General features: G+C 41.7%; 1 protein-coding gene across 12 annotated transcripts in view; it reads left to right on the forward strand.

Moving 5' to 3' along the window:
* The first annotated feature begins 3,582 nt into the window (after positions 1-3,582).
* The window catches only part of RGS6 (regulator of G protein signaling 6), a 635,569-nt gene continuing 627,022 nt past the window's right edge, over positions 3,583-12,129 (forward strand). For 4 of the 12 annotated variants that reach the window (XM_009006271.5, XM_002754069.6, XM_054240130.2 and 1 more), the window contains exon 1: positions 3,927-4,426. The gene's annotated coding sequence lies outside the window, so the exon portion shown is untranslated. Of the gene's footprint in view, positions 3,734-3,926; positions 4,427-4,701; positions 5,236-12,129 lie in introns of those variants that run through there. The other 8 variants (XM_035260908.3, XM_035260912.3, XM_035260913.3 and 5 more) reach the window with 3 other exon arrangements.

Here is a 12,129-nt window from a genome sequence, read left to right on the forward strand (position 1 = left end):
AGTCTTGATCAATGGGCCACATGACCCAAAACTCATTATCCTCCCCAAAACCACCATTATCAATACATGCACAAAATGCACTGACACAATAGTTTTCTGCCTTGGCCTGTCAATGAAGTTACTGAAATGAAATTGCCAACTAATTTCCATTCTTCTGTTCAATTTATCACCCGTTTTGAGAGCTACACCACAATCGATTCTATTACACACTTTCCTGCAACTCCTCACTTGATAATGAAGTAATCAAAAGAATCAGGGTTTTACCTATAAATATTATTTCATTTTATACTTTAGATGAATTTCAGGATCCTTGCATGCACTGTGCCCTCAATTAGTAATTGTTGAGTGCATGAACAAAATATTGGGCTGAATCACATCATTGTATGTAGCAATAGCTCGAATCATATTTTTAGCAAAACCAGTCATGAGCTGATTCTTAAAGAAACCCATGGTGATCATTTTAGAAAAGGGAAGACTATTTTTTTATTTGGTAAGGAAAACAATTATACTTTAATGTATTTTTGTAAATGTTTCATTTTGAATTAATGTTATAATAAATTACAAAAGCTACAAAAATGATTCAAAGAGCTCCCTTACCATCTTCTGAGGGTAAGTTGCAGATGTGATGTCCCTTTGCCGCTTCATATTTCAGTTTATACTTCCTAAAAACAAGAACACTCTAACTTGAGTACATCAGGAAAATAACAACTATCCAATTTAATCCATCAAATCCACAGAATCCACTGAGTATGCCACAAAAGTCATTTATACGTTTTGGATCCCATTCAAGATCACATGCTGCTGCATTTAGTGGTGTCATCTCTTTACTGTCCTTCAATCTGGAACAATCTTTACTATCATAGTCTTGACATTTTTAAAGAGTACAGGCCAGTTACTTGATTTTTCTCTCAATTTGCATTTGTCTGATGTTTTATCGTGACTTACATATTTATGCATAAGAAATGACACTACATTCTTGGCATATCATATCAACATGCAGCACAAGGCTGATTTGCCCCATTGCTGGTTTTCATTTATGTAAAATTTTACCAGTTGATTAAGATGATATCTCCCAAGTATTTACAGCTGCATGTTAAGTAATTAGTATGCTATACTTATTAATAATTAATAATATATTAATCAACATTTTTAGAGATATACTTTGAGACTAGGTAAATATCCTGTTCCTCATCAAAATTTTATCCACCAATTTTAGTATCTACTGATGATTCTGGCCCGAATCAATCATTAAGATGGTGGTTGCCAAATGGTGGTTTTCGAATTCTATCTTTTCTTCTTCATTTATTAGTTGCATTCTACTATAGAGTTCCTTTCTCTGTTTCTATCAGCATGGACTCATGGATTCTTATTTTAATCAAAGGGTTAAATTTGTCATTGTCATTAACAATTTTACTCCTTAAAGTGTCCAAGATTGGCCAACAGGAACCTCTTCAAGCTGACTTCTATATTCTTTTGACATGTCTTCATAATTCTTTAAGTACTTTCTCATTTCCTTGGAGAACAAATTATTCTAGTTTTATCCACTACACCAAGGAATCCTGGTTCCTTTTATTGGAGGATGGTATGAAGAAACCAACATCTGATTGTTACGTGTGTTCATTGCTACTGGGGTGCCACTGTTTTTAGGCCTTCTCAGTTCACAAACCTAGGAAATATATCAACATATATACACACATATACACTTCTATCTTTCTGTCTATAATCTCTTTGGATCCAAAATAATTTTATATCTTCACTTACAATTTCAAGCCACGTAACTGGATCTCTTGCCTTTCTATATTGGTAATTCCCTTCTCCAACAGTGAGATGACTGGCTCCAGTATTATTAATGTATGTATTTTTTTGCTCAATTCCCTAGCACATAAACCAATCTCTTGAGCATGTCAGCAAAAATAGAGACACATCCTGTCTCTATTAAATAAATAAATAAATATATAAAATACCCCCCCATATATACACATATAAATGAAATCAGATATTCTATGTGTAAGGTATCATACTATGTAGCTATATCGGGAATCCCATATACACAAAATGTATCAATGTGAAAATATATATCTAATTTCTATAAATATCTGATTTCACATATGTGTTTTTTAAAAGAGAAGTACACAGTAAGGCTTTCTTATGAGCCTGGAGTCTGCTGTTCATACTTCCACAGTGTTATTCCTTCATGCTCTGTCTGACCCTCAAGAAGCTGCTAGCCTCAGAAATGTAGAGCTACAGCTGGGCACGTGTCTCACACCTGTAATCCCAATACTTTGGGAGGCCGAGATGGGTGGATCACCTGAGGTCAGGAGTTTGAGACCAGCCTGGCCAATATGATGAAACACCACCTCGACTAAAAACACCAAAACATGAGCTGGTGGACACTTGTAATCCCAGCTACTAGAGAGGCTAAGGCAGGAGAATCACTTGAACCCCAGAGGTAGAGGTTACAGTGAGCCGAGATTGCACCACTGCACTACACAAGAGTGAAACTATGTCTCCAAGAAAATAATAATAATCATAAATAAAAAATGCAGAGCTCCTCAAAGCGGAAGTTCACCTAGTCATCACCTTTCTTTCCATGCACAGCTCATTATTTAACTGTGACAAATAGCCACAGCCAGCTCCACAACCAGCTTGAGCCAAGTATTGAGCCTAGGGAAGGAAATCTTTTTTATTTCAACTTTAATAAATAACTGGGACATCTGCTAACAATTTTATTTTACTCACTAGGCAGGGGATGGCTTCTCTTGGTTGCAGGTTTCCCCCCAGGTTTCTGTGGCTCCTCTTGTGGACTAAGCCTACCATAGCACACATATCTGCTTGTGGACTGTCCCATTCGACCTGAAGGCTTCAGGGCAGAGACTGCTTCCTTTATCATCCATTTCTAATGCTAGCAGAGGGTCTAACACCGAGCAGGTACTATTTATTGAATAAAAGAATGACTACATTTATTAATCAATGTAGAATGGTGGGAAAAGATATATTTTGGGAAGGAGACTTTACTCTTTCCCTTCTGGACTCATGTGAATGAAGAGTCCAGGTCATCCATCCTTAAAAGCATTTAGGTATTTTAAGTTTTTTCCCCCCTTTTCTGGTGACATATTACAATTCAATAATAAATCTCGAATTTATTCTTGATACTGATAGCATTGATATTGCACACAAATCCCATGGTTCCCGTCCAGCACTAACGATCTTGTCCTATGTCCACCTGCAGCTTCCTGAATCTGTAAATAAACATCACATTTCAAATCTCCCACGTTAAAGAAAGGCATCATTTCAAGTCACGTTCTCATTTTCTGTCTTTAACATTTTTCTTCTTTCCCCAAGAATATTTGAGAGTCAATTTTCTCGAAAGCACTTTTGTAGTGTTCCAGATAGGAATCATCTTATAACACTCCCAATGCAGCGCGTGGTGTGCAGGTTGAATAAATAAAAATGACGAGATCAGGAACAATATTACTGACGATCGCGGTGTCCCGTTTTAATTTAGAGGGCGCCAGCAACACGTCAGTGAGGGAATCGGAAGCTGGGAATCCCTAAGAGAACCTTAACGCCTCTGAAGTTTCCAGACGGGGTCAGTCTGGAATTGACAAAAGGAGCCTCCGCCCGGTCAAGGCAGTCTCCCGGTTTTCTCGCGGCTTCTGGAGGAGGAGGAATTTCTAGGTTTTCTTCTCCTCGGGCAAATCACGGTCTGCGCCTTCCGCCGCGCTGGGAACAGGTGAGCCGAACGGCGGCGCCCTCGAGACGCGCACAGGTGCTGGTCCCCTCCCGCCGGCCCCTCCCTGCACCACGCGGTCGGTGCCCAGGTGCCGGCACCCAGGTGCGCGGGGCACGGGGCTGCAGCTCCGCTCGGCATCCGACAGCGGGCGCCGCTGCAGCAGCTCGTGGGCAGCGGAGCTGAACAGCTTCGCGAGTTGGGGCAGCTCCTCGCACTCGGCCCTGCTCGGCGGCGAGAGCTCCGCCCGGGCGCCGGGTTCCTACAGCCGCGAGAGACGGCGGGCGCCGAGGGGACGGGCCGACCTCCGCGTACCATTTGCCGGCCCGGGGCGGGCGGGCGAGCGGCGAGCTCCCGGGTGAGCGGAGAGCCAGGCCAGTCCGGAGCGCACCGGAGACACCCCAAGCGCCCCGCGTCCTGGCACCATGCGACCCGCCGCGCGTCCTCCTCGCGGGCCCGGGGCTTCGCTCTCTGCTTGCTGAGCCCCTGCGCTCGCCACCACGGAAACTCGGAAAGAGGAGGCGAGGCTGTGGGGAGCGGCGCGGGGACGGACTAGACTTCCCCTCCGCCCCCAAGAGGCTGCCGGTCCCCGGTTCCCTGGGCTTCTCCAGCTTTATCATGAACCTTGCGCAAGGTTGGCTTTAGGAGAAATTCAGGAGCCGGAGGGAGCGTCAAGGCAATTCTTTGGTTGCTAAGGTAATTGTACTTGTGACCAAAATGGGTTTGAAACAAACGGGGGAAAACATGGTTTAAAACAGTATCCCCCCCCCCCCACCTCGTATGTGTTGATTTCATCTCCTGGGTGTGGGTGCTTGTCCATTTCAGATGCGTGACAGGTGCCCGTGTGTGTGTGTCTGCAGTTTGGGACTGTGGAAGCACGAGCTTACATAAGTGGTTAGGCAAGCTGGCGTGTGGACTTGTGTGGGATGGGTGCAGGTCTGCATATAAATCATGTTCCTGGGTTTCTGGGTGTGAAGCGCACACCGACCGGGACGAGGGTGCAGAGGATGGCGCTTTTAGGTACTTCCAGCCTTCCGATGTTGTGATCGCAGGTAGGGCAGCGTTGCCTCTAAATCAGGCGTTCATTAACTTTTTCTGTGAACAAGCTCGCCCATCAGTGGTCTGGAAGAAAAGGCGAATCTCCGTGGTGAGGTGTGGAGAGTAGGGGCGGGTGGGGAGGTTTGTTGTTTGGGAACTGCGCTAGCAAAGGAAGCGGTGGCTATTCGCTAGGAGAGAATGACAACTGAACTGATTGCGTGAGGAGTGGAGACCGTGTTTACAGTCACCGGCAGGCTGCGTAAAAAGTGGTCCAGTGAGACAGGGAAAGTGACCCAGAAAATTTAATTTTGTTCAGAATGAAAGGTGCTGTATGTCATTTTTTCCCGTTAATTTGACGGAGTGGGAACGTTATTTTCTTTCTCTCTCGTTGAGACCAGTGGCGTTTCTATGTTACAAACTGAAGGTATTTGAGGTCTCGTGGACTTGGAATTATCAATGCTTAGGAGGTGAGTTCTGATCAATACCTTTAACAGCCCCAAAGAAAAACTGCAGAGATAATCGAGACTAGGTAAAATCTGCCTCTGGACTCTTTTCTCTCCAGAGTGGGTGAGAGATGGAAGCACTGAGCTTGTAAGTATCAACATGGAGTTAGAGAATGAGCTACAAGTTTGTGCGTGTGTATGGTCTGTTAAAAAGTGTAAGACTTAAACTGTTAGGTTTATTTTTTTTGTGTTGACAACACGATTCTTATAGATCAGTTTTCATAGGCAAATAGGTAATTACATGGAGTGGGAGCTGGGATGTTGGTGGGAAACTTTCTGTAAGATGCTTATTTATTCTTAATTTATTACTTTTGCAATGGGTGGGACTACTCTGAAGGAAAGTAGAGGGCTGAGGGAAATTTGGTGAGACTCTTGAAAGAGATACCTTTGCAAGCCAAATCTTGCATGCTAAACAGGGAAAGCCTAGATGATAAATTCTGAGTTCTTTGATACTGTACCACTGTTAAGCTAAATTGTGTAAATGTGATCTCATGCACTATAAACTATAGATATATGTGGAGAGTCTATTTCCAATAACTCGTCTTTTCCTGAAAGCATTTGCAAGTTCTAGAAATGTCAGCTGTTAGGAGGTATTGTGATGGAGAGAGGCCACCGGTGTTTCCTTTTTATATTGATTCCAGCAGATCTTAACTTCCAATTTTCTTTAAGGAATTTCAGTTAAGATTCACTGAATTTATATTGCTGAGAGTTTCAGTAAAACTAGACTAGTTTTTCTTTGAAGCAATAAATTTCATCTTATCACGTGAAACATTACAATGCTTTTGTGGCAGAAATGTTTATTTAAATGAGTTCATTTTCATCATTTATTTATTTCTGATAGGCAGAATAAGATCCCCAACATAGATGTTTTTGAAGTCCGTAGACACTTCTTGAGAAAGAAAAAAAAATTTAAGGTTTCTGTGGACAGTGAAATTTGCCAGTAATTTTGGATGTCTCATTGTCTACAGGGACATAATTTTATGTGAAAACCGGATTATTCTGTTTCTTATGTCTCTCATCTTCTCCCATGCATTTTATCCCCTGAATTCCTAAGACTTTGCCAGGAATTGCTGAACATTCTGTTTTGTGCCAGGGGTTAAATATCAAGGGGATGGGAATAAGGAGCTGTGTGTCACATAAACGTATTTCGAAAGGATGCTTCCAGAGCTCTCAATACTGGGATTAATTTTTCCTTTAGCTTCGCAGTTAGCTTGTCTTAATGCATAGTGCTCTGAACCTAGGAATGCATTTAACCTCTTCTTTCTCAGTGCCAGCTGGAAGGAATATATTTACCAAATTTCATCTTCATTGTAACATATGGCACGATATAAATAATTACTATACACACACTATCCTGCTGTATGGAAATAAATAGAATTACAAAATAAACTTTCATGTTGAATGATATGGATATGCCAAGAAAACAATTTTAACTTTTTCCCTGATTCCAAAAGTGATATTTAGCTATTAAGGAAAATATGAAGAAAAAAATAAAGGTTATCCATAATCTGCTAAGGAGGGGAGCCACTATGAACATGTCTGTAACTGTATATTCTTCCAAATATTATTCTAGTCAATTATCAAATTTCTACCCAGTCCCCCCTCCACCACAAATTTTTATAAATATAAGATATAACTTGGAAATGTATTAAAGGTTTGGGAAATTACTGCTTGTTTACAGAATGATTTTGATCAGATATTAGTTTTTATTGGACCTTATTTTCAAAGAGAGTAAGTTCTTTCTTTTTCTATTCTTTGAGAACAAGTGTTTGCACTTTGGGCTGGTAATACTCGGGGCTTCCAATTGGATTTAGGGATTAAATCATCAGAAAAGTAGAAGACTGGCCATTGGGGGTGGGAGACCTGAGTTCTGGTTGCGGTTACTCCACCAACTCCTGTGGCCTCTGGGCCTGTTTCCCTAAAGGGCAAAAGGCACTTTTAGATTTCACTCAGTAAGCTAATGACATATTTGTTGCTTTGACTTGAGAATGATCTTTGAAGAGGGCTTATTGAAACACAGAAACACCTGGGGGTCACCCCCAGAGTCTCTGATCCATTCTGTCTGGGGTAGGGCCCGAGAACGTGCATATATATCTAACAAGTCCCCAGATGAGCTGACTCTGCTGGTTTGGTGACAGTAAAAACTAGAGGGTAAGTGCATTAGGGTTCTCTTAGAAGAACAAAACTAATATATATGTAATATGTATATGTAATATATATACACACATATGTGCATGTGTGTATATATATATAAAGGGGAGTTTATTAAATATTAAGTTATTAAGTATTAACTTACATGATCACAAGGTCCTGCAATAGGCTGTCTGTAAGCTGAGGAGCAAGGAGAGCCAGTCCAAGTCCCAAAACTAAAGAAATTGGAGGATGTTCGAGGGCAGGAAGCATCCAGCATGGGAGAGAGATGAAGGCTGGGAGGCTAGGCCCCTCTCTCCTTTTCACATTTTTCTGCCTGCTATATATTCACTGGAAGATGATTAGATTGTGCCCATCAGATTAAAGTTGAATCTGCCTTCCCCAGCCCACTGACTCAAATGTTTAATGTCTTTTGGGCAACACTCACACAGACACACCCAGGATCAATATTCTGTATCTCCTCAATCCAATCAAGTTGATAGTATTAACCATCACAAGCCCGCCCCTTATCAACTTGAACCCATACACAGCTCCTGAGATCATACATAATCTTCAAATAAAGACAATAATTAGTCATAATTATGTCTACCATACTACAACTATCCTTCGTACAACCGGAAATGCACCAATTGCCAACCCAAATACTATTACGTAAAGTTAACAATACTTAAATGCTGATGCGAAGTCAATAAATCTTAATGTCACATGACAGAGAAAAAGGAAATCAAATGAAGATATTTTCTTAGAACAAGTGTATATATGCACATACATGTTTTTAACTAAAGGAGGAAATACTCATGACAATTACAGTCCTCATTTCTGCAGCCAGTCATGTGATCATAGCTGGTAATGATGACTACCTTTTTCTACCCATTCTGTATTCCTTTTGTCTGCAGCAAGCACCTCAACAGGTCGTGGGTTTTTTTTTTTTTTTTTTTTTGGTGGAGTGACCCAAACTTTCATTCCTGAAGGGTCTGGACCCTTTGTAGCCCTGCCTGGATTGGGCTGTTGTAGTTTTCCATTGACCTTAATCACAGGGCATGGTAATACTAAGAGACACCCTAATGGATCCCTTGTGTTCCATATGTATTCTTCCTTACCTCCACTACGGAGTAATAGACTTATTTCATCTTGATAGTCTGGATCAATCACCCCAGCCAACACTGTAACTCCTTTCTTAGCCTGTTGATTTAAAGGTAGGAGGAGCCCAAAGTGTCCAGGTGGCAATCTTAACTTCTAGTTTAATGGAATCGTTGTTGTGTCTCCTGGTGGCAGCATTCCTCCCTCCCTCTGGAACTAAGACCTCTAGGCCAGCAGAACGTAATGTCGTGGGAACAGGAAGCAGAGCTTTTGCTAGTGGATCACTAGGGGTGATGGTAGGTGGTGCCACTTCCACTTCCACCTCTTGATTCCTGGACCTGTGAATCCTGGCTATGGGAGAAACACTACCATATATCAGATTCTGATTCAAAGCATACAGAGTCTTCTGGAGAACTTTGCCCCAACCCTGCAAATATCGTCACCTAGTTGGGGTTGTAATTGTGACTTCAAAAGGCCATTCCACTGTTCTATCAATCCAGCTGCTTCAGGATGATGGGGAACATGGAAAGAACAGTGAATTCCTTGAGCATGAGCCCACTATCACACTTCTTTGGCCGTAAAATGAGTTCCTTGGTCAGAGGCAATGCTGTGTGGAATATCATGACGGTGGATAAGGCATTCTGTGAGACCACAGATGGCAGTCTTGACAAAAGCATTACATGCAGGATAGGCAAACCCATATCCAGAGCAAATATTCCAGTGAGGACAAACCTCTGCCCTTTCCATGATGAAAGAGGTCCAATATAATCAACTTGCCACCAGGTAGCTGGCTGATTACCCTGAGGAATGGTACCATATTGAGGGCTCAGTGTTGGTCTCTGATGCTGGCAAATTGGGCACTCAGAAGTGGCCATAGCCAGGTCAGCCTGGGTGAGTAGGAGTCCATGTTGCTGAGCCCATGTGTAACATTTATCCCTGCCACCATGGCCACCTTGTTCATGAGCCCATTGGGCGATGATGACGGGTGGCTGGGGAAAGAGGCTGAGTGGTGTCCACAGATCATGTCATCCTATCCACTTAATTATCAAAATCCTCCTCTGCTAAGTATGTCTATGCCAGTTGTGCATTCTGGCACTGGGAAAATTATCACAGTATGAGTTTGGGAACCCACTGGACCCATTATAAGTTGCACCTGAGCTAAAACTCCATTAATTACCTGACCTCCATAAGTCCTGACTTTAACTGGAGGAGGAGGATGACATTTTGGGTCCCCCGGAATCAGTATCAGTTCAGAGCCAGTGTCCAGTGGTCACTGAAATGTCAGGTCATTTCCCTTTCCCCAGTACACAGTTACCCTGGTAAAAGGCTGGTGGTCTCCTTGGGGAAGAATGAGAGAATGATTCACTGCATACATTTTTGATAATATAGTTAGGGTGCTTCCTCAAGGAGACCCAGCTTCCCCTTTATCCAAGGGGTTCTGGGTCTGTAAAGTGGCTCAAGTCTGGAAATTGAGGAACTGTGATTCTATGTTTTTCTAGTTCGAATTAGTCTTTTGTCCGGTCACCCTAGAATTTTTCTTTTTTATATAATTTAAGTAGGAATGCAGTAGGCTTCCCATCAATTTCTAGGAACCCCATGATTAATTAGCCAATGCCAGAGCTCTATGCAAGTCAGACTATTCTGATTGCCACTTTGCCTCTGCTGTTCACTATGGTAGCTGTGCCCACCTTGCCTTTGTTGGTTGAATGTTGCCATTTGGCCTCTGCCACCGCAGGATCCAATGATTCCTATTGTATTTAAATTTTGTAGTTGAGTAACTGTGGTTTTCACCATTAAATCTGACATGCAGAGAAGAGCAATTACGGGGCTCTTCAGAGATGCAGGTGCTGCCCTCACAAGTTTGTTTCACAAGGCATTGGTCAGGGATGCATCTTCTGGACCCTCCCAGCTGGGATGAGTAGATCTGAAGTGACTAATCCACTCTGTCATTCCAATCACCCTACATCTTTGGATCCCTTCCTCCACATTAAGCCAAGGGAGATCAGGCATTTTCAGCTTGCTCACAGTGGGCCACCTTTAACAGCCTGTGTCTGTTTTTCCACAATTTTGGCTCTTTCCCTACAGGAGATTAGACTCTCACTCGGGGCAATCCTAGAGGGTTTGAGGCTCAGTATCTGCTTCTGAAGCCATGAGACAGAATCCCTGAGTTCATTATTTTCTTTCGTCAGTTTGTCCATTGAGCTTAGGAGCAACCAACCAGCTTCATTATGTTCCTTGTTTCTCCCTCTAGGTCAAATGTATTATGTGTAGAGTCACTAAAACTCCTTGCCTCTCATGAGTGGTGAATCCGTGTCAAATGCATTTATTTTGCATAACTCCTTAAACAATTTCTGCCAAGGACTATCAGTGTTTTCTATACTATTAGAGTCCTTAGCATTTTGGGGTCTAATCATATTAAGCAGCCAACTCCAGAAACCTGAAAACCAATGAAAGAACTCCATCTTTAATATTCTGTTCCTCTTTGGTACCACTCCTGGTACCAAAATATGTATTAGGATTCTCTTAGAAGGACAGAATTAATAAAATATATATATCATTCACATATATGATATATATAAACTCCCAATATATACAATAAAAAACTCCCTGATATATCTATATATATCTTATATATGATATATATAAAATATATCTTTATATAATATATAGATATAAGATATTTATAAGATATATATATCATATAAGATATATATAGCTATATCAGGGAGCTTTTTATTTATATATATGTCTTATATATATGATATATATCTTGGGGAGTTTATTAATTATTAACTTACATAATCACAAAGTCCCATAATAGGCTGTCTGTAAGCTGAGGAGCAAGGAGAGCCAGTCCAAGTCCCAAAACTTAAGAACTTGGAGTCAGATGTTTGAGGGCAGAAAGCATCCAGCATGGGAGAAAGATGTGGGCCGAGAGGCTTGTCTCATCTCTGCTTTTCACGTTTTTCTGCCTGCTTTGTATTCACTGGAAGCTGTTTGGATTGTGTCCATCAGATTACACTGAATGCAGAAGGTGGATCTGCCTTCCCCTGCCCGCTGGGGGAACACAAATGTGTGTGTTGCCCAAATGATTAATCTGTTTTGGGCAACACACACACAGACACACCCAGGACCAACACTCTGTATCCCTCAATCCAATCAGGTTGGCACTTAATATTAACCATCACAGTAAGCTCCTTGGGACCAAAAAGCCTATTTGACTTTTCTTTGCATCCGTTCTTCCAGTGTCCCAACATATAGCTGCCAATAGGTGTTCAGTAAGCATTGGTTGAATCAATATCAGTTTCTCTTATGGAGGAATATCTTTCTGGAGTAGTCAAGACAAAAGAATAATCCAGAATTTGGAAACATTAAGTCTGTAATAAGAGTTCCAATCATTCATGGACCACAGTACTTCAAACTGTAAAGAAAGCAAAAATGCTTATTAGTAGGCAGTTAAAATGATCATGAAACCTACTGAGTCACGTTAAATAACAACTAGGAGTATCTACTTGAGATGTTACAAACCAGAAAGCCTGCCAAATACTTCACCGTTGCCTCTCTGAGACCTGGAAGAGACCATTTATTTTCTAACACCTACACATATTCCAAAAGAGAGGGGTTCGC

The sequence above is a fragment of the Callithrix jacchus genome, chromosome 8 (genome assembly GCF_049354715.1).
Source record: "Callithrix jacchus isolate 240 chromosome 8, calJac240_pri, whole genome shotgun sequence".
Lineage (NCBI taxonomy): Eukaryota > Metazoa > Chordata > Mammalia > Primates > Cebidae > Callithrix > Callithrix jacchus.